The following is a 23,455-nucleotide window of genomic DNA, read 5'->3' as shown; positions in this document are numbered from 1 at the left end:
AGAATAAAGCTTCAGAGCACTGAAAGCACAACCCAGTTCCTCCAGACAAGAAAAAGGGAAAACATTCTGCATACACACACGTAAAAAAAAAAATTCTTGCTAAAATCTAAGTGACTGCTTTAAATACATATTTAATGACTTAACAGCACCTTCATGCGTCTCTGAACGCCTAATAGACAGACTTTCAAATTGTTTAAGATCGTTTGACACCAACTTCTCGAATCAGCCGAACCCTTTCACTCTAAATCATCTGTCTCACCTAACGGAGACGTCAAGCCGAACTTAAGTGACTCGTTCACCTTTTGAAAACGGTACGGCTTTCGTTGCTGTTCTATTCTACACAACCTTTCCTTGTATAGTTTTGTGGCAAGCTAATTGAAAATTAAAATGTGAATATTTTTATGTTTTATTTCTAAACACCTTTGAATGAAAGTTGCTTCAATCATCACACACACACACACACTGGGAAAAGGGTTTGGATATTAATCCAAATTTTACATAATTGTATGTGTGTGTGTGTGTGTGTGTGTGTGTGTGTGTGTGTGTGTGTGTGTGTGTGTGTGTGTGTGTGAGAGAGAGAGAGAGAGAGAGAGAGAGAGACAGAGAGAGAGAGAGAGAGAGAGAGAAGAGAGAGAGAGAGAGAGAGAGACTCAGACACCAATTCCCTGTGTGTGACACTAAGTCACTACTCTGCAGCCCCATTAATACATCAATAACACACCCACTAAGACACACTAACACAATAAAGACTCAGGAACAGGGAAAAAAAGTTCAAACCCAAACATTACACAAACACAGAGAATAAACTACTTGGCCTATTGGGAAATATTGGCCTATTGGCTCTAAAACAGACAGTAGAGCACAGCAGATTATCTGAGCAAAAGGACAGATCCAAAACTGAGAAACACCTTAAAGCACAGAGTCGGCGACTGTGCCATGAGACGGGCAGAAACAGACAGTCCTGCTGTACTGAGAGAGGAGACTGTGCCATGAGACGGGCAGAAACGGACAGTCCTGCTGTACTGAGAGAGGAGACTGTGCCATGAGACGGGCAGAAACACAGTCCTGCTGTACTGAGAGAGGAGACTGTGCCATGAGACGGGCAGAAACAGACAGTCCTGCTGTACTGAGAGAGGAGACTGTGCCATGAGACGGGCAGAAACAGACAGTCCTGCTGTACTGAGAGAGGAGACTGTGCCATGAGACGGGCAGAAACAGACAGTCCTGCTGTACTGAGAGAGGAGACTGTGCCATGAGACGGGCAGAAACAGACAGTCCTGCTGTACTGAGAGAGGAGACTGTGCCATGAGACGGGCAGAAACGGACAGTCCTGCTGTACTGAGAGAGGAGACTGTGCCATGAGACGGGCAGAAACAGACAGTCCTGCTGTACTGAGAGAGGAGACTGTGCCATGAGACGGGCAGAAACGGACAGTCCTGCTGTACTGAGAGAGGAGACTGTGCCATGAGACGGGCAGAAACACAGTCCTGCTGTACTGAGAGAGGAGACTGTGCCATGAGACGGGCAGAAACAGACAGTCCTGCTGTACTGAGAGAGGAGACTGTGCCATGAGACGGGCAGAAACAGACAGTCCTGCTGTACTGAGAGAGGAGACTGTGCCAGCATTGTACTCCAAATAAAATAAAGAGAGAGGGGAGAGACACCGAGTGACCTCCTCATCTAATACACACACTTAATTATGTTCTTTTTATTCAGTCTTCAGTCAGTCTAACTAGTAGTGTATCTTTTTAACTGCACTGTTGAATTTGTTTCTGTTAGTTATATTCTTAGCTGTTCCCAAAGGCTGCATACAATCTTTGCCAAAAGAAATGTTAATATTTATTATTTACCTTTGAATTTGAGAGCAAGTGAGAGAGAGAGACACAGAGAGAAAGACAGAGAGAAAGACAGAGAGAAAGACAGAGAGAAAGACAGAGAGAAAGACAGAGAGAAAGACAGAGAGAGAGAGAGAGAGAGAGAGAGAGAGAGACAATCCAGTAGGCCAGTGTGAAGTGTCTTTCCTTATGTAGTGGTTATTTTGGCAGGCCGACTGCTCCATCCTTACAGTTTAATAAATCCCAGAGTGGAAATCAGCTGGGAAATGAACAGCTGGGAGAAGCTGCTATTCACATAACCCACAATGATGGACTGCAGCACTCCCCACACACACACCACCCCATCAGACACACCACACCATCAGACACACACACACACACACACACACACACCATCAGACACACACACACACCATCAGACACACACACACACCATCAGACACACACACACACCATCAGACACACACACACACCATCAGACACACACACACACACACACCATCAGACACACACACACACACCATCAGACACACACACACACACCATCAGACACACACACACACACCATCAGACACACACACACCCACCATCAGACACACACACACCATCAGACACACACACACACACACCATCAGACACACACACACACACACCATCAGACACACACACACACCATCAGACACACACACCCAGCATGTTCTGTGATTGACAGGAGCTACATGACAGTCAAGTCCAGGATTTAACTGTTTAAAAACCAGTTTGATTTCTGCAAAATAATACCTCTGCATCAGAGACTTTATCTGATTCTGTCAGCTCTGAAACGGGAGAAAAGGAAAATGCTGTAAATGTCAGGCAGCCTTCAATTCCTGCCACCTCTGAAATATAAATCAGAAAGTGGAAGGTTTGATTGCAGAGCAAAATTAGATCAGTCACTGGAACACTGGCTGTTTTTTAATCTGCCTTTCAATCATCATTTCCTTAACAGCTCAGCTCCACGGCTTTATGCAAAGTGATGAGGTGGTGGCAAGCCGCCAACACAGACACAAGGATAATGAAGGAAGCACAAGAAGGGGAAGAGACTGATACTGATAATATGTTTGTGCTAGAAAGGATTATACATATTTTAACCCGAAGGGGCATGGTTCATATTTCATTTACGTGGAGGAAACAAAAGCATTCCACCAATCCTGTCTCTCTCTGTGTGTGTGTGTGTGTGTGTGTGTGTGTGTGTGTGTGTGTGTGTGTGTGTGTGTGTGTGCACGCAGACAACGGAAGCTCTGGCAGCCAACTGAGCACCTCTTGAAAAGCAAAAATGCAGGGAGTGCTCGGAAAATAAAGAACACCATTTAAGGGAATCCTGTGAGTAATTACCTCTCTAGCTGCCTTTACCGTGCTTGCTTTCTTCCCAACAAATAGAAAAATCCATCCTTATTTACTCGAATTACACACAATCAAACCTTGAGCCGTATTCTTCACTTACTTTGTGTTCTGCCTGTTCCTCACTCACTCCCTCGGATGGTGCTCTTCAACAGGGCAGCAGACACACTGAGAGGGGGAGAGAGAGAGAGAGAGAGAGAGAGAGAGAAAGAGAGAGAGAGAGAGAGAGAGAGAGAGAGAGAATAAAAAGGAGGGGGGAAAAAATCATGAATAAGAAGATACAAACACTCCAACAGATCACATCTGAAAATGTCGGACGTCTTCATTTTATGAAACCCGAGTCCGTAATAAAAAATCCTACACAAAGATTTGCCACACTGAGACGTGAACGTTTTGAACAGAACGATTTTCTCCAGCATTGTCTTTGGCCTTTGACAGTAATACCCTGACACAGTCCCTGTGCATGACCACTTATCGGTTTCTGACATCTTACTGGACATCCTTTCGGCTCGGCCATTCCTCTGAAGGCTGTACTTCAGGGCTGTCGGGACTCCCGTGCTGTACCTAGCCTCAATGTTCATTTATTAGGTAGAATTCAAAACTGTCTAGAATTGTTTACACGAGCAACACAACTGAGCATGTTCTCTGTGCATTCGTAAGTGGACACATGGGGGAAAAGGAAAATTATGCTCAGACAAACCTACATGCCCCGTAAAGGCATGGTACAAGTTACTAAGCATGCTGTCTTTGAATCAGTGCTATGGGGAAATAAATAAATACGAGTGTACAGACTGTACAAAGAAGCGGCTTGCTAATTGAATAGAACGACACGGCTCTGAGAGTAGTACCAGTTAAACACAGGCTAACGGTAATACACACATTCTGATACGATATCGTTTCACACTAGTTCGATTCCCGGGCAGAATAGAAATGGTCTTATCGGACATTATCAATCAGTTTAAGCAAAAAAATTACTTTATGGTCACAAGTCAGGTATAAAATAAGTCAGGACAAATGTTGGCTTTTAGTTTAAGATGTGATTTAGTTTGGATAACTAATAAGATGTGATTTAGTTTGGATAACTAATAAGATGTGATTTAGTTTGGATAACACTTTCAAATTTTTGAAGTTTACAAAGCACTTGAAGGCATCTCAGAGAGCAGAAATGGGTTTGATATCAAAATGTATTTATTATTTTGAAGACAGAAGAAAATTAAATGGTTTTGGAAAACCTTTTGGGAAAAGTTAAAGAGTTAACAGAGTAAAAAAAAAATTCATAGATATGAGGCTTTATGCACTTTACGCTTTGTAATGGTAATATAGGTGGGGAAAAATAATTATGCCAGATATATATAAACAAAACATTAAAAAACAATATACAACCATGGTTTATTGTCTAACAACAGTTTTTTCCTCGCCTATTACTATTGCTACCCATGAGTCTATGAGTCTTTCTATCCCCCATGTCTCAACATTTCTGAGGGGCTTTGTATCTAGAGGAAACGTCAATTTGCGCTGCATCTCCACACTTGCCTGGTGATCTGATTACGGCCTACTTCTGAAAGTGACACAGATAAAAACAGTGAGCGGCGGAAGCACAGCATGCAGATGAAAGCTTGGCTGTGGGGTTCCTAATGAAGCCCAGGATGATCATGATTAGAAATGGAGAATCATGATTATTTTAGGGACGTCTCTACTGTCAGACAAAGCGATTCCTTCCCTGTTGGGCTGGATAAGACGACGCACACGTGTTTTATAAGAGCGTGGTCTTCTTTCTTTGCTGGCATCTCTGACAGAACGTTAGAAATGGGTGCTGCTCACATAGCACATCTTGGTTAGATCTAGGTTTTATGGAATAAATGTCTGTATTACACATATGGAGGCACCCCTGTGGCCTGGGTGATGCCACTGGCCCGGTGTATGAGGTACGAGGAATTATATCTCACATTGTCTTCTTTTAGCTTCTAAATCTGGATGGGTTTCAATCGGAGTGCATGCTGTGTCTGTCTATCTTTCTGTATCTAGATGCATCTTTCGATTGATCGACAGACAAACACTGGCATACACACAGACAGGGGATCGGAGTTCCAGGTGTAGTATCCATTCATATATATTCAATGTGTTGCCAGATCCAAAAACCCATTTCCTCCACCGATGAGAACCAGATGTTTGTAGTCACGCTCCTGAATTCTGATCTTTCTTTTTCCATTCTCTGTTTCTTCTAACTATGCTTCTTGTACAGTCATACAAGGACATGTCTGTTCTTTCCTCCTTGTACACTCACTATTAACATAAATATTTAGGCTTGAGATAAAACACGACCCTACACGACATCCAGGGACGCTCATAGTAGACTGTAGTAGATATTATAGTATAGACCAGGAGGTTGTGTATGAGCTATGCAAAAACTATTATTGTGTTTTGTATAAGAAGGAACAGCTGATATTACACTTCTCCTACTCTCTGTAAATGAGGAAGGTTTAGACCATCGTCAGATCATTTATCATAAGATTTTGAATTGGGGAAAAAAATAAGAAAATAAATCACACAATTAGAAACAACCTATAAAGGAAGCCTATAATGTATTTATACACCCCCACCCAGATACACAAACACACACACACACAAATATACAGAAAGACGTGCCGTTACAATGGTGAGTGGCCTGTACACTGTTTTATGATTTTGTGCGGCTCAAATCAGCTCGAAAGCTTTCTACAGAGAGCAGCACATAGATGATCCATTAACGTGACTCAAGACAAAACTAAGTATGGTTTGGCATGCGATACAAAAGCAATGAAAATGAAAGAAAACGGAAAAACCATCAGGCAAACTGGCAGTGACATCAAAACTAGATTTGCGGCACATGGAACACCCGTATTACATATTACAGACCTGCTAGACTGCCAAGTGAAAATGGATACAGCTTGAGATACAAGACATGTTTGGGATTCAAAAAGCAAAGCCCTTCCTTGATCATGAGCCCCAACAGTCATCTGTCTTAGGAAGTGAAAGAGCAAAATGAAAAGATGACAGGATGCAAAATATCATGCCTGAGTCCATGGTGTAAAAGACTAGAAGACCAGTGAGCTCTACTGGACACACTATTGCGCGCGCACACACACACACACACACACGCACTTTTATCTTTCCCACCCATGCAGTAAGGGTCATGTGAGGTTAGCATGCAGGGCAGAGAGTAATGGTCTTGTATTTCTTCCCTTACCTCTGACACAACTGCTGCGTTCCTCAATCGTGCATGAACATCTAAAAATTTTGGAAAATCTGCATGTGAGTAAAGTTGGGACCCCTATGGTTGACTTTTTGACCTTTTTTATTCTAGTTTATGAGGTCCATACCAGAAAGCCTTTTGCCTCTCTGTGTGAAACCATCATCCAGAGATGGATCAATCCCTCACTCTTTCTCTCTCTCTCTTCCTACAGAAGCTTGCATACTTCCAAGCCATCAACCCCTGCAATCCTCCTATCACGCGTGACCCCCAGTTTCCTGCTCTCCCTTTCAGCTTAGCCGCAGGGCTTCTGGACGGTCAGAGAGAGCGCTTCTGGTCTGCAGATGTTCACAGCAAACAGGGAATCCAACTGCATCAAGGCCTTTCCAAGTATGAAGCTCCTACATGTGCTACAAACACTTGTTTTTACAGGTGTGTCTGTGAGAGCGGTACATACAGAGGTCCTGCGCCCACACACACACACCCACAAACACACAAACACACAGAAGATCCGGGAGACAGAAAAGGAAAAAGAAAGGTTTTCTATTGCTGTTTTCCTTTACAAATATCAAGTTTCCCCTGACTGGGCAAAAAAGTCTTTACAAATTGATAAGACTCACTGCTTTTCAGTGGAGCGATACAGAATATTGTTTGGATTTAGAAGAAGTTTTAAAGAGCATAGCCGTTCATCAATGGGAGTAAGTAAGGACCAGGATAAACAGACCGTACAAACGGCAATGAGAGTAAAGTTCAAAGAAATGCTAACACGAAAGGATTAACATATGAGAAAAGAAATGAAGTACAGAAAAAGCAGAGTTTGAGAGAAAGAAAGCTCAGGGAAATACACACTTGAACATAAAATTCACTACCAAAAAAAAAAACAAAAGAAACAAAAAGAAACAAAAATAGTGCTCAGTGACAAACCAAAGCTGAGGTCAGCTATACTACTGAGTACTGACCACTGATGGGTCCTGAGACACAATGTAGGAGGGAGGCATTTCAGAAACTAGCATAAAAAGTTAAGTGAGACGAAGGAAATGCTTCAGAGAGAAAGCAATTTCACTTCTCATCACAAGCTGCGAGGGTTAGAGAGCGAGAAATGGGACAAGGCCTATAAGAGTGCAGACTCATAAAACCATTTCACTGCTCATTTCTCATAAAACACTCGCTAGCTCTCACACACACACACACACACACACACACACACACACACACACACACACACACACACAGTGGTGAGGGCCAAAGAATGAGCTGAACCGTCTTGAGCTCTGTTTAATTCACACACTCTCGCATACACTCCATTCTACACACCGACCATCTAAGCTCACTCCCACACACAGTATCACACACGCATGCGCACGTGCACACACGCAAACACACACACAGAGAAACAAAGAGACACACCCACAGACACTCTCTCACACACACACCCCCAATGAGGCTGAGAGCTGCTCAAAAACAACAGAGCAACTCTCTTGCCCATGAGCTTCTATCCAGCAGGGCAAAGACTGATGAGCATATATTTTTAGATCTGCTTTGGTCTGTTTATAATGGATATATGCGAAGTGCGTGTTTGGAGGCTCATTGGGCTGCTGGAGTACATTTGTTTTTTGATCCTGTGTTCCAACAACACAGAAAATTCGTGATCAGTCACAATGACGGGCGTTGTGAGGGAAAATTATGGGTATGTATTAAAAGTGTTTTCCCCCCCATTTTGGTTATGGACCCATTTACAACGAGAGGGCTTCACCTACTGTATGTAGTACCTCCATTAGCAGAAACGAGTAGACGGAGCTACTTCACTTTCCAAACATCCACTATGGCCATAAAATTGTCTCAGAAGATCCTGAAATCCTACATTTCATGATGACCACAGCCTCTACCACCACCACCACCACCACATCTGCTCCTTTATTATACCAATATGTATGCCAGAAACACCCTTAATATATACTTCTAACATGAAGGAAGCTATTGGGGGGAAAACCTAGTTCACACATTTGACCTTGCTGTGACCTTGACTCTGTTGGGATCGAATGCAGTATATAAATCAATTAAATTCAAGTTTATTTGTATAGCAAATTTAACAATGCACATTGTCTCAAAGCAGCTTTACAGATCATAAGAAATATAATACAAAAGTTTAATAATATACAAAGATACTCTAAACAAAAATTACTGATTAATATTAGACTAATATTTCAATATGTTTGCATTTATCCCTAGTGAACGAGCCTGAGGTGACTGAGATGACTGTGGTGAGAAAAAAAACTCCTATAGATGGAAAAGGAAGAAACCTTTAGAGGAACCAGACTCAAAAGTGAACCTCATCCTCATTTGGTTGACACTGAATGGTGTGATTATAAATATACATTCTGACATTTGTGTATTGATAAGGAAGTCGTTGTCCTCTAAGACCACAAGGAGTTGATCTCTACCAACATAATCCAATTACAATAAAACTTCTAAATTCACTCCTAAGATCACAAAAATGCAGGCTTGCTCAATCCATGTTTTTTTAATTATCTTAAAAACACTGAAAAGAGAAAAACTGAGTTTCTAGAGTGCATATTCATAAAGCACACACACACACTCACACACACTAAAGTTAAAGGGTTAAAGAGTGTTTCAGACGGTTTTGTATTTTCTTCCTCTTCACTTCAGCTGTAGGGCTCGGTATGTCTTGGATTATTTGCCTAAGGTCTAACAGACATTTAGAGAAACCTGTCTTCAGGTCAAAAATACCTCAGATTGAGTGCCAACCCTGCTGTTTATCATCACACCAAAACAAATATACAAGTTCTATTAAAATGCTTGAAAGGCATGTACAATTTTTTTTTCTTGCAATATATTAGCAGAGAAAATCTGCACTTCATTTCCACTTAAGAAGAAAAAGAAGAAAGAAAAAAAAAGAGCTTTGAGTTTTGTTCCTTTAGTGTGATTGTACAGTCTGTAAAAATACATTTAAATCAATGAATAAAATGTGTCCGCAATAATCTCATTGCCTTTTTACACCTTCCAGGAAAGCCATCGTCCTAAGTCATACTGTACTAGGTCTTGTGTTCATCTAATTAAATCCTCTCCAGTGCATCCAAGTCCAGGCCACACACACACACACACACACACACACACACGTCATGCTATACACTAGCAAACTCTCAGACTTGTTTTTTTTTCCCCTTCATGCTTCTCTTTCCTTTGGTTCAGAGTAGAAACTTGTACAAGTTTATCTCCAAACAGATCTTGTTTCTCATTGTATTCCATGTATAGCTAATTTACTAATCTATCATCAAGTCTGGGCCAAAAATGTAGCAATGGGAAAAAAAAACAATTTTGCACAGTCCTCACAGAAAACAGTGGAGGAAAAAGAAGGGGGGGAAAAAAGGAAGAAAAAAAATCTATGGGAAGTCTCTGGCAAGTTTGATTGAGGATATGTTGTTGTTCAGCTGCTCTGCTCCGGTTTCTCTGGCAGAAAGAAAGAGGAGAAAATGCTAAATGCTACGCTACAATGCTAGATCGAGTTAGCTTGGATTTGTTACACATTAAATCTGTGATTACGGTTAAAGCACATTGCTTTTGTAAGATTTACTAATTATTATTCGTATACAGGTTTACCCGAGGACATCTACCTACACGTGAATATTCCCTATCCAACTCACACTGACTCAAAAGAGAAAAAAGCTCAACCCAATGATTTTCTTTTTTAAACAAAATGACTAAAACTACAGCTAATAGTATAAAGCTGATGATGGAAGTCATTTAAGAAAGCTCCTGTAGGACACAGAACAGGTTTAATCATAAAGTCAGAGTCAGTAGTCGGATGATGTGTGTGTGTTCTAAGCTGTGGCTATATTTGCCAATATTTGCAGCGTGTCAATATTTTGCTAGCTGCACGTATGCACTTTGGAGGAGAGACGGCTTTACTTTCATCGCTGACTGAATTGTGTGGCAGCTTCAGCTGAAGCACTTAATGTGCTCAATATTCTCCTCTAAGTACTGCTGCGGTTTTATTTACCAGAAATATCAGCAGCTTTATCATGTCTTTATAGTTCAGGGAGGATTAATCAGACACAAACTCAGAAACACTCAAGACAGACACACACACACACACACACACACGCACACACACGCACACACACGCACGCGACATGGTACTAGTGATTGTGCTGAAGCCACGGTTGTATTTGTGTATTTCTACCGATATGATATCTGAACAGACATGGAAGTTTCACACAGAGTAATAATAAATTAAAAAAAAATTTTAAAAAAATTTCTTTTACAAGTTTCAGAAGATTTTGACAAGAGAAAATATTGTGGTGGAAATTTCTAATCTAAAGACGTTTAAAAGGCCTATGCTTTTACCTTGTATCTGTAGTGACCAGTTGTCACTACAGATAAACAACGTCCTATAAACCTTCTGGCCCGGTCCAGATTAGCTTGATCAGGAGATGAGCATGCGGGGATTTTGAGCCAATGATTGATGATGTTTTGCTTTTACATATCTTCTTTACTTGAGATCTGTCTATAAAACCTTGATGTAATCAATAATCATGGCCCTTCATCTCTCATACTATATGCGGAGTGTTGGGTCCTGCTGCCCAGCTGAGCACAATAAATTGAGAAACCTTTTTTACTCTTGCCCGTGTCTACCAGTGTGATACTTTATACTTTAAATCTCTCAAACCTCAGAACTACCATGACAATATCCAGCAGTTTCAGCTGGCACAAGGCATAAAAACAGTCAATGGGAAAATCTCCAGTAGACTTCGGCTCTGTATGATGGACTGAACTACCGCAGTGGGACATAGTGTGTGCGCACGAACACACACACATACACACACCAGTCTACAAGCCAAAAGCCCTCAATGGTCCTCACAGCAACCTACTGAATCATGGACTCACCCAATAATACACACACTCCTTTTCCTGCCTACGACGGTGGACAAAAATGCTAATTAGTGCACTGTGGGCAAGAAAGACACAGGAAGAACTAGGTGAGCAAAAAAAGGATGAGGATGGAAGCAAAGATGCCACATGAATCATCCGAATCACACATGCAAGCATAATTGGTCTCACGGAGTGAAAAGGAGGAGGAGGAGGAGGAGGAGGTTTGAATCTGCTTCTAGCTCTATTCACCTTGTCCACATCTTCAGTCTTAGGAGGAGCATGAAGACCAGTCACTCCTTTGCGGTGTCCAGCTCTCACTGAGCATATAAAAAATAAACAAAACTCTTGTGCACACAAAGACTCCAGCCAATCTGATTAAAGATGAAAGATTGTAGTGTAGTGAATGCACATGCCTGCCTGCGCTGTTCAAGCAAGCCCACTTAATCTCCGTCCTACTTTTCTGTTCCAGACATGAAAGAACTACAGAGCATGAAAAAGAAGGAAAACACACACACACACACACACAGGCCAACAATCTTTGTGTTGAGCTGGTATTATACACAACAGACTGTTTCTTCTGAGTAAAAAGATTAAACTTTATAATCTGCTGTTAAACAAACACATGACTAAATTGTTGACATTAAAGCAACATCTCCTCAAAACAAAACAGCACACAACACCTAAGACCTGTTTGTAAATCACCAGCCCATTTTGAAGTGAAAAAAAAAGAAGAAAGAAACTTTCCAAAGTACAAGGCTTGGAGAAGAGCTGAAATGTGTTTAACACTGCTTGCCGAATCTGGCTCGCTTGCCCCCTACCTCGAGATCAAGATGGAGGATATTTGACAGAAAATGCCAACAGCACCTGCTTGGAGCCCAGGAGGCTTGGCGCAGGCCGACTCATGCCACCATTGTATTCATCACATGGCTCTGATGAAGCCTGCACCACCTGGCCAGCTAAACCTCCCGCTGTTGCTGAAATGCTTAACTATTCACTGAAGAGATGAACTGGTATGAGCATCTGTAATATGACTTGTGTAAGAAATAAAGGACAGCCCGTTTCTCTCGCTCTCGCTCTCTCTCAGTACAATGAGACAGACTTGTTCTTCATGTTTTTGCTAATAATTACTCCAAAAGTTTCAGCTAGGTATTTGTTTTGGAGTTCCACATACAGCAGCTACACTACACAGACACCTGACCATCACACTCGTACTCTGACCTCGTGACAACAGTTTGAGGGAAGAAACATATACATGTGTCTATAATTCTAAATCATACAAAGACTTTCATTTCTGTTAGAAGAGACTCAGACACTGTTCCAGCATGACGATGTCCCTGTACACAAAGCCCATGAGCTCCATGAAGACATGGTGTGTTAATGTTGGAGTGGAAGAACGAGTGTCCTGCATAGAGCCCTGACTCTGTCTCAACCCCACTGAACACCTTTGGGATGAACTGGAACACCGACTCACAAATCCCCCCCCTACAGCCATACTCCGACATCTAGTGGAAAGCAGTGACAAATTGGGACTAAATCTGAAATGTTGGGAGGATCGCATATGTTCGTGATAGTTATAGATGATAGTTGCACATGCACGATGAAGCGTACAGTTTAAAGCCGTTCTCGGCATGCTAGAAGGATCTTCGCAAGTATTCTTACATCTATGATGTTTGTTGTCAGGCGTTTTGGCAGACACAGACTAAAACACTGTTATTGTGTGTGTAGAGAATGAAGCCTGAATGAAGCTGTAATACTTAAAAGAGACACCGAGAAATGTTTGTGCAGCGAGAATATTACTACTCTTTCTACCACTCCATCTGACAGATTGTGTAAGACATGACGATGGCCTGGTTACCATCACAGCTGGAGAACTTTATTCTCCTCGGGCATTAAATCAACAAAGGCCTGTTTCCAACTTAAAATAACTTTCTATTTCCAAAATTCAGCCTCTCCAACTACACAAACACACAAAGACAGAAAGAGAGAAAGAGAGAGATAGAGAGAGAGAGAAATAGGAGATGCGTTATTTTTAAGCTTGTGGGAAAAGAGGGCTTTGGCTGGATGTGTGTTGTGATGTCATCATACGACGATAACTTGGCCAAAATCTGTGGAAAATATGCTGTAATTCTGAATAAACCTTCAAATATCACAGAATCCGTTTGCTTTTGAGTTCATTTCTATGATCATATTTAGACATAAATACAAACACACAACCCCCAAGGGTGTCGGCAAAGCAGCAGGTCGAGCGTCTGGTCATCTGAATGGCTTCAGCTGTAAATGAAAAGAAAACGCTCAGCCGAGCTTGGCTCTAAGAGGAGCTGTCACAACCACAATTGGCCCTACTCCTTCAGCAGTTCTTTGATTAATGGCACACAGTGAGAGGAAAGAATCTGGCTAAACAAATGCCTGAATGGATGCCAGCGTACAGATCGCAGGAGGCATCTCTCAAAAGATGTAGAGCCGAACATTCATCATATCTCTGAACGCATATCTGAACGCTGCTCAGCCGAGCCCGAGCATGAATTCGATTAACAATGTTTATTTTCATTGTCTTGGAATAGTGCGTGTAGTTTAAACAACGATATGATGGGATTGTTCTATTTAAAACCTAGCGTTGTAATATTGCTGTGTTTGTTTTAACCATGAAAACTTGAACGGACATAAAATAGGTCAACTTTGGACTTGTTATTAATTAATTATATTTATGTGATGATTTTCCTGACCTATAGGTTCATTCACGAGAAAACTCCAAAACTTAGATTTCCTGCTCAGAAGAGAATGTTTTTAAGGCCGTTTAATAATGCGAACATAGTTTGCTAAGGATCTTAATATTAGTTACAGCATTAGTGGTGAACTTGTCTGCTGTGACCGACCCTGGTTTCAGAAAAACAAAATTATACTGGGAGTGTGTGACCTCTGGTAATATGTATGAATCGAAATAGCTACCCCAATTAACCCACACATCGTTTCTTATTCACAGCCCGTTTGTGTCTCAGCAGACAGGACTGATGTGCATGAGGTACAGATGAAAACACATGAAGTGCAGAGAAAAGAAAGACACCTCCATTTGCATTCTTTGTTAGCAACATGCTAGCCAGCTAACTTTGATGTATAGTTTCCTCCTCAAACAGCAATCATTGTGTACAATCAGGGTAACGGATGAAACAAGCGAACAGACCTGTGGATTAATTGAAAGCAAATACTAATCAGAACTTATTTAAAAGATAAGAAGTGTTACTAAAAGTATTAGAATTGAGAAAAAAAAAACATCCTGATTGTGTGTCGCTTGATGGATACGGGATTATCACGGGATCTCAAACTGAGCGATAGGAATTTGAGGAATTTTTGCTTTCCCTTTGCCGTTTCCTCTGTGAATTTTGGGAACTACAAAGTGTGACCTTGAGTCGAACGCTGCAATATTTCACTTAGCCGGAATGTTTAGCATTTTGCATACTCCATTGTTTCCCCCTCGTTATTCAGCCATGACCATTATTTTAACATTATGCTCTTTATTTAAGCTACTGAAGGTGGATTAGCAGAGGGGCCAGGAGATGTCACTGCTATAGAAGCTAGGTGTATAGGTAACTAATCTGTTCCTATTACAATCTGAACCATCTGAGAGAATCTAAACCACTTGATGCAGAGCTGAAGACGTGTCTCTGATTGTGACTCGTGTAAAACAAGTCGATATTGGTTTTATATATATTGGTTTTATATATAGCCATCACTGCCAAGCGCTACACAATCTGACAAACCGGCGAAAAAAAATCGGAGGTTCTAAAAAGAATCATAAATGTAATAGTGGAACAACCCTCGTTTCTGGTGGAGCTGCAACACGGGGTAGTCAAACCTTCCAGCTGTCAATCACCAAAAACAAAGCTGAAATGTAAATATATTATGTGCTTTATAAACAACTGGCTTTCTGTAATGGTGATCAAATTGATGGAAACATGCTGCTGCCCTACTGAATATCACTGACCTCCAAGAGATTAAATAGTCCTGAAAAACAAACAGTCGGACGATTAGAGAAAAGAAAGCAGGGGAAGGAGGGATGGAGTTATGAGGGGGAGAGGATAAACAGAAGGAAACTGACAGTCTTCATGCAGAGGAAAGGGGGAGAATGGGGAAAGTGCCAGAGGGGACAACGCAAACATTCCTGACATGAGAGGAAGAGAGAGTGAGTGTAATGGAAGGAGGGGGGAGGGAAGGGTAGGAGATTTGAAGACTGTGGGAAAAGATTACTCAAAAGCCGTAATGGTCACAAAACAGTTCTCGATCTTTCTCCCTCTCTCTCACGTTCTCTCCTGGGGGTGGGGTGGGGGGTGATATTGAAGTTTTGCACATTTCTTCAAATGTTTTATTCCTGCAAGCAAATAAAATCGAGCAGCTCTTTCTGCAGTAACCTCGACAAAAACCACAGACTCTTTTACAAACGTTGGACTAAGTTACATAATCACACACATTCATTTCAATAAATTATGACTCAGGAAGCAGCATTTAATAACAGAAGCCAGGACAGCTCTGGATTACATAGAGAATGAAGAGTGAGACCACATTAGAGGACATACAGAGGAGGAGAAAGGGGAGGAGGAGGAGGAGGAGGAGGAGGAGAAAGGGGAGGAGGGGGACAAACAGGCCTCTGAGGCTTCACATCTGGTTGTGTTCTGGATGTTTGGGATTCCTTGGTTGGCTTTTCAGAGTCTTTGTGCCATGGCAAACAGGGCTGAATGTTCCACGAGAGAGCAAATCATCTCATGAGCTGAGCAGCATGGAGGATTTAAAACTCCACGAGTCAGAGCAAATTGGTTTCTCTTTATGAAGGTTTGCCCCTGTTAGCAAGCAAAGTGCTTTTTCAAAACATCTGCAGTTTACAAATTCTGTAAATGTCAACCATCTTTATTAAAGATGATAAATCTGAGAACAGAGTCAAAAAGTGGTAAAGCATAATTCACCTGCGATATAAAGGTGATGTGTTGAACAGCTACAGAATGTGTTGGAGAATGGAGCTGCTGCGCTAAGTGAGTCAATGACCATGACTTGGTTTATGATGCCCGGGCCCGTGTTCATGTGCTCGTGTTCTTAGTGTAAGAGAGTTCCTTCTAGTCATGTAATTCTAAGCAAATTCGTAGAAGTTTGGACATTTAGCTAAACAAACATAGAGACATAGTAAAGGCTTATAATAGAACAGAATTTAAAAGCGCTCCTTTTTTTTTTTTTAAACAAACAACCAATCACAGTCTTCACATGAATGTGTCCTACCTAGTAACAGAATAAGCCCCGCCTAATATTGAAGATAAAGTGTTTATATTTTCCTTGCTCAGAGTTGCTCTGACATTGGTCCTGAAGTTTTCTTAATCTAAGATTCCTAGTTAGAAAGTATTATCTTTAAGAATACAGGCCCCGGTCTAACAGCAGAGACACTCAGGTGGCAGGAACGTTAAGTTCGGCTGTGTGTGAGCATGCTGACTCGGTTATATGACGTAAAGAGGCGTTCTCTTCCACAGTGTTCTTCAGACTGGCCTTCCAGTAATTTCGGGTTCAGGGATGAGATCAGAGACATAATACTATTTACACCACTTCACAGGCAACAATCATTTTAAACAGTGTCAAGGGCATTATTCGCACTGCAAAACTTCCTGATGGAAAGAAACAGGAGCATCTGGGTTTCACGGATATATTTACTAGTCACTATCCAACGTGGAGAGCCGACCATTAATCAGGAAAATAAATAAATACAGCAAGCCTGACGGCAAAGAATTCAAGCTAAACGTTTTAGAAAGTGTAGAACACAAAATGTGTGTTGGAGATGTACCACTTCTACCTGCTTCCAAAAGAATGTCTGCCAGTTAATTGTACTGTCATTTAAAGCTCACACGATTTACATTCAATCCGTATGCAACAGCGAATCCCATTGGGATGCCGGTGCAGAACTGAAGAGTGCTTCCAGAGCCGCGGTTTGCACATCACTTTCTTGGAGCAGCACTTATCAATTCAAAGGCCAACGGAGTTGAAAATGACAGGAAAATGGTTCAGATGCTCCATGTTGACATCACATACTCCATGAATCATTAAGCTATTAGGAGCTTCTGCACTTAGCATTCTTGGTTTCAGAATCAATCATTTTAGCTGAACCGCTTAACTTGGCCACGAGTGCATCTTATTGCAATTGCGATCGGATGTAAATAATGACGCAAAAGTTGTTGCACTTGATGTTTACTTTTAGCATCAACAGTGTACTGAAACTGAATTTAGCCTGTGCACTGCTGTTAACTGAAGTGTCGTGCAACTACAGAACATACAAATAAACAAATACTTTGTTTAATCCCTGGGCTACTAGCTACAATATTATGAAATGAATTGATCCAGAGAAAAAAACAAAAAACAAAACTAACCTGCTTATCTCTGTCTAAAGGCATTCTGAGACTTTGTTCCCATTTCCACACGATACTCGATTGCTTTTACAATGACTCCACAGAGCTCCACGTCTCAGGGGAATTGGATACCAGAGCCGTAGTTGGATTACTGTCTGGATTCCTGGCTGGCCGTAAATCTGTGCCTTACCAAGGCGGACGAGTTAAATGTGAGATTCATCTTGTCAAATCAGTGATAGTCTGTGTAGCAGAGACAGATTAATGAAACTGTCTGGGTTGTGTCCAGAGGCAGACGAGACAGCCGTCAAACAGTGAACATTTTCCATAATAGAGGTTTTATTATGGCATAAATGAACACAAATAGCTGCGTCTAATGCATCAGCACTGGGGAGATGCTTTACCTGTCAGCTAGGTGTACATGGAACATGGGGCAATTTGTTTTGCTCTCCCTCTGTGTGTGTGTGTGTGTGTGTGTGTGTGTGTGTGTGTGTGTGTGGGGTCTAATCTAGCACACCTCAAAGACAGCCACATTAAAGTCGTCTGATGTCTCTTGCTCATCTGTGTGTTTACATATTTGAGGATGGCAGAAAAGACCAAACCGTCTGTAGAAGGATGTTAGATGTGCCGTGTTCATCTGTGGTTTCTGTTCCCAGTCTTACATCTGTATATTTCTATATTTCTTCTGTTTTTTATTCTACTTCATATGATACAGACATTCAAAAAGCAGGTCATTAGGTGTGATGAATTCAATTTGAACGTGAATTATCAAGTGCATGCTAAAGTAAGGAGTCTGGTTTGGGAACGAAATGCAGCAGCAAGACAAAATGTCTCCACCTCAGCCCAAGAGACTGACCAAGCCCTGCAATAACAATCTCACACACACACACACACACACACACACACACACACACACACACACACACACACACACACACACACACACACACACACAATATGGTTCCTGGGAGAACACTTAAGCTATAACACATATGGCTATGACAGAACTAATTAGTCTTGCTGACTCCTGGTGCAACGTTATACCATATAACAACAACAACAACAACAACAAAAATGTATTGATTTTATTTAGCAGCACAGCAGACTTCTGAAACCCAAACCAGATGAGGTCACACAAACAGAGCGCAGAGCTGTTTGACATTTCTGTTGATTATATTTCATTTCATGCTAAATCACACAGAAATCGCCAGATCTCAGTGGATTGTGTTTTGATGAAAATCCCCAACACTACAGAGCTACAGAAATAACCAAAAAATGAACATGGGTGATTTCACGTCAGTGAAACAGCAGTGGCAGATCGGTACCGCAGCATCTCAGCATTTATTATTATTATGATTCTAAATAGTTGTATGTTCAGAAAAAAATAAAGAAGGGAAAATTGGGTCTAAATCTGTCTCGTTATGAAATGGCTGATATGGCTGCCATTTCAAAATTAGGCCCAGTGTGCATTTCAATGGTACGCCATTACACCTTTTCTAACACGTGTCCCTTAATAATTCACAATGTCATCATGTTATAAAGATGAAACACTGTATATGTTTATGTAAACTTTTAACGTAGATGCAGAATCTGTAATCCGAATGGCCAAATCTGTGCTTTATATCTGGGACAATAGTGAAAAGCTCTGCCATTTTTTTTTAACAATTGAGGGTTGGAATTATTTGTTCTCAGACAGAGAAGAAAAGAAAAAAAATCTTTAAAATCTGTGACTGTATAAAAATAATAATATCACCAAACATGCTGAACATAGAGAAGACCTGACAGGAACACTACGCAGTGTCAATTAGAGGTATAATGATGCTTGGTGAAATTTCATGGAACATTTTCAAGCATTGTCTTGTTAAGGAGATGCCATTTAGCCGACAGTTGGCTGTGCAGCTCCAAAACTCTTCTTATTTCCCTCCTTCACAAACTTGTATCCATTACCTGACTTGTGCAGCTTAGACTTGTGAGCCATCTGGTGCTTTTTGTCCCTGCCCCCTCTATGGTAATGTACGACGAGGGGATTTTACATACAGTATCTAACACATCCTCATATTTATATCCCAGGGTAATGTATTTTAAATTCTTTCCTAATTTCTAGAAATAATTTTAAAACCACGGGGGAGCACGGTGGCTTAGTGGTTAGCACGTTCGCCTCACACCTCCAGGGTTGGGGGTTCGATTCCCGCCTCTGCCTTGTGGAGCTTGCATGTTCTCCCCGTGCCTCCGGTTTTCTCCCCCGGTCCAAAGACATGCATGGTAGGTTTACTGGCATCTCTGGAAAATTGTCCGTAGTGTGTGTGTGAGTGAATGAGAGTGTGTGTGTGCCCTGTGATGGGTTGGCACTCTGTCCAGGGTGTATCCTGCCTTGATGCCCAATGACGCCTGAGATAGGCACAGGCTCCCCGTGACCCGAGAAATTCGGATAAGCGGTAGAAAATGAATGAATCAATCAATCAAATCAATCAATCAATCAATCAATCAATCAATGAGTGAATTTTAGAACCGAGATGAACCATCTCTCAGAATTAATCTCACAAGTTTCACAGAACCCTGCTCATATGTATGAATTGTGCCATTTTATCTCATTAGATTTTATCTAATGTTTACATTTCGGACATTTGTCAAACACCCCTATCCAGAACGACTTACATTCCATTGCTCATTTAAACAGCTGAGCAATTCATGGTCAAGGGCTTGTTCAGGGGCCCAGGGGTGGCATCTTAGTGGCCCCGGGATTTGAGCTCATGTCCTTCCAATCAGTAATCCAAAACCATAAGCACTAAGCTACCACTTTACTTGTTTTCTAATGAACAAGCAGCGATCAAGCCAGTGGCAAAGTGATTGTTCTGTGCAGATCAACAAGATGTCTCGAGCTGAATAAAGAATATTCAAATGCAGAAACATTGTCAAGACTAGGCTCCTAATCCCACAGCAGCACATGGGCTTTACTTCAGCATCTAGTTCTGCTGTAATGGTAATTGCAAGATAATTCTAACCGTCAGAGTAGAGTACTCCGTGTACATAGTGGTTAAATGCTTCAACTATACAACTAAACTTGTGCGTGTGTGTACACAGTGTTGCGATGTTGTGGTCAGGACATTTGCTTAAAATATTTGTGAATGCTCCACATTTAGCATCAATTTAAATGTTTTTTTTCCCCCTTTTTTGGTTAGTAACATGCTTATGAGTGCAGTCAGCTAAACCTACATTATCTTAGTGACTGTAGCTCTGAAACATTGGGGGGGGGGAGTAAAAACAAAAAAACAAAACAAAAACTCTTCAATGTAACACAGACACTTGCTTTTCAAAGACATTAAATACGTCGAGAAAAAGTTTCTTTCCTTAAATGAATGCCATTATTGTTCAAAGCATGTACAACAGAATTCCTGGAGCAACTGAGAGACATTTATTATTTAAGTGGTGCCTCATTTTCTGCTGTATATTTGCCACAGCTATTGAAAACTTTCCAAAGCTTAATATATGCAGTGAGAAACAAAGCACACTTAGACTTTTTGCAGTTTTTTTATGTCACCGGTGTGTTGACGTGTCACATTAACAGACAACCGCTGTGACATCTGACATCAGTCCGATCACACGTTTCTCAATTCAGTGTCAGCTGGAACCGGAACAAACTCTGCTTTCTTTCTGACATTTCTTACAAACCCTCCAGCAACATCAGCACTCCTGTGCATTCGTGAACCGTGTCGAGGGGGAAAAAAGATTTTCCTGACAGAACAGTGCTAAAACAGTTCATTTCCACGAGCGTCCCTTTTTCCTTTCTTCCGTCCTTACACACTTCAGTCGCAAACGCAATTAAAACTGTGGCACTGGAGGACCCCTGCTGAGGTCGTCTTCTTATTATATCTTCTCCTGTAAATGCTAGAGGTCTCACCTTTCGGCTCAGCTTCATCGTGGTGATTAACTAAAGTTGTTCTGAGGAAAGTTGGCAGCATGAAACGCCTATAACGTGTGCATGTTTCTCAAGAAGTGGTTCAGCTTTTTTTTCTGTCAAATTCCCTCTTGCATATGGAAAAACCTGGCCTTCATACAAGGTGTGTAAATGTGCATGAAAACTCCGGGCCATGCTCATGGCTGTGACACAGAACAGACACCTTCACCTAATTAGCAAAGCACTGCCAGTTATGTCCCCAACACCTGCCATGGTCTCTTTCTCCCAGTCAACACACCTGAATCAAAGCAATCAGCCCCTCTGTTCCCCCTGCCAGCTTTCACTTCCCATTACTCTGTGATTAATCATCCAAGCAGAGACAAAGAGGAACAAGGGAGGACCTTCACAGAGAGATAGAGGGGGGGAAAATAAATGAGAAGCAGCGATGTGATGAAATCAAATGAACAGGACTGCAATCACTCTGAAGGGTTTATCTGCATGGACGCCTAATCAAACTCTGACACTAACGCACACACACACACACACACACCATAATCAAAGGCTGAAGAAAGAAATAAAACACTTCATACCACTTGTCTCAACCAAATTTTCCCTAGGTTCATATTTTCATCTTCTGCAAGCACTTTGTCATGTTCTGGGTCACACAGAGTCTGGAGACAATCCCAGGAGCACTAGGTACATGGCAGGAACACATCCGGAGTTGATTGCCCATGTTGGGCACTCATCACTCCCTTAGTCTGTCCTGATCTCTGACCTGTACGCTCTGTGAGACAGATCTGGTTTCAAAGCTTCCGTGCTAACATCGCTCAGAAAGCAGGGAGTGGGGGGGGAAAAAGAGAGAACAAAACAAACAAACAAACAAACACACACACACTCTGGCTCTTTGATTTTTAGTTGCTAAGGACACACTCTGGCTGTTATCACTTACTTTCTTCTCCTATTACATGCCACTGGAAAAAGTGCTAGCATTGCAGAAAACCACTAACTTCTCAAAGGAATAACAAACTTCCCAAATTTCTCAACACATCTCATATACTTGGATATAAATATATCTGATGTGTTTCAGCATGGGGATATCCTTTATTCATGATCTTTGAAAGATGCTGCTCCTCAAAGCCCTGTCATTCACTCTCAGACTCGACTTGCTTATAGGTAGCAATTATAGTAGGCGGTTTAGGGTAAAACTGGTGGAGTGGAGGCAGGTAGAGCAAAATCCAAAGTGGAAAAAAAAGTGTGCGCACGTCTGTGTGTGAGTGTGTGTGTGCGTCTGTGTGTGTGTGTGTGTGTGTGTGTGTGTGCTGCCAATCACACAGCAGCAAAAAAACAAAAGGTAAAACGTATTTACAGGTAAAGGGCTTCGGTTCTTCAAACGTGTGATCTTAGTGACTCTGACACAGTTGTTTTGTATCAGATGGTCTGGTGTGAATTTTTCAAGAAAATAAAGATGTCCCGGAATTTTGACATGCAACAGTTTCTACAGAATGATGAAGGCCTTGTTGATGACAGAGGAGAAGTCAGAGGAGAACTTCAGGCTGAGAGCAAGGATAATTCTGTACATGTGCGGTGAGCAGAATGCAGGTCGGCTATAGCGCTGAAAACCACCCCAGGTTCCCTATACTGTATATCTACAAGTTAACAGACCTTGTGCATGAACACACGTAAAACCATGTAAACCAAAAAAAAAAAAAAAAAAAACATGGGCAAAGTGCAAAGTTATTTCCTACATTTGTATCTTTGTACGTCAAAGTACTCGGTTCTGCTTTCTGCACCGAGGAGACAAAGGAATCGATGATCATCTCTACACACTGAACCATGTTTTTTCCCCACTATCTGCTTCCCA

General features: G+C 41.5%; 1 protein-coding gene across 1 annotated transcript in view; it reads right to left on the bottom strand.

Moving 5' to 3' along the window:
• The window catches only part of plxnb2a.1 (plexin b2a, tandem duplicate 1), an 86,948-nt gene that overhangs the window by 40,219 nt on the left and 23,274 nt on the right, over positions 1-23,455 (bottom strand). The window contains exon 2 of the mRNA XM_027153881.2: positions 3,316-3,380. The gene's annotated coding sequence lies outside the window, so the exon portion shown is untranslated. The remainder of the gene's footprint in view (positions 1-3,315; positions 3,381-23,455) is intronic.

Source organism: Tachysurus fulvidraco, chromosome 19 (genome assembly GCF_022655615.1).
Source record: "Tachysurus fulvidraco isolate hzauxx_2018 chromosome 19, HZAU_PFXX_2.0, whole genome shotgun sequence".
Classification (NCBI taxonomy): domain Eukaryota; kingdom Metazoa; phylum Chordata; class Actinopteri; order Siluriformes; family Bagridae; genus Tachysurus; species Tachysurus fulvidraco.
Note: the sequence above shows the minus strand (reverse complement) of the source record. Positions and strands in the feature narration are given on the sequence as shown.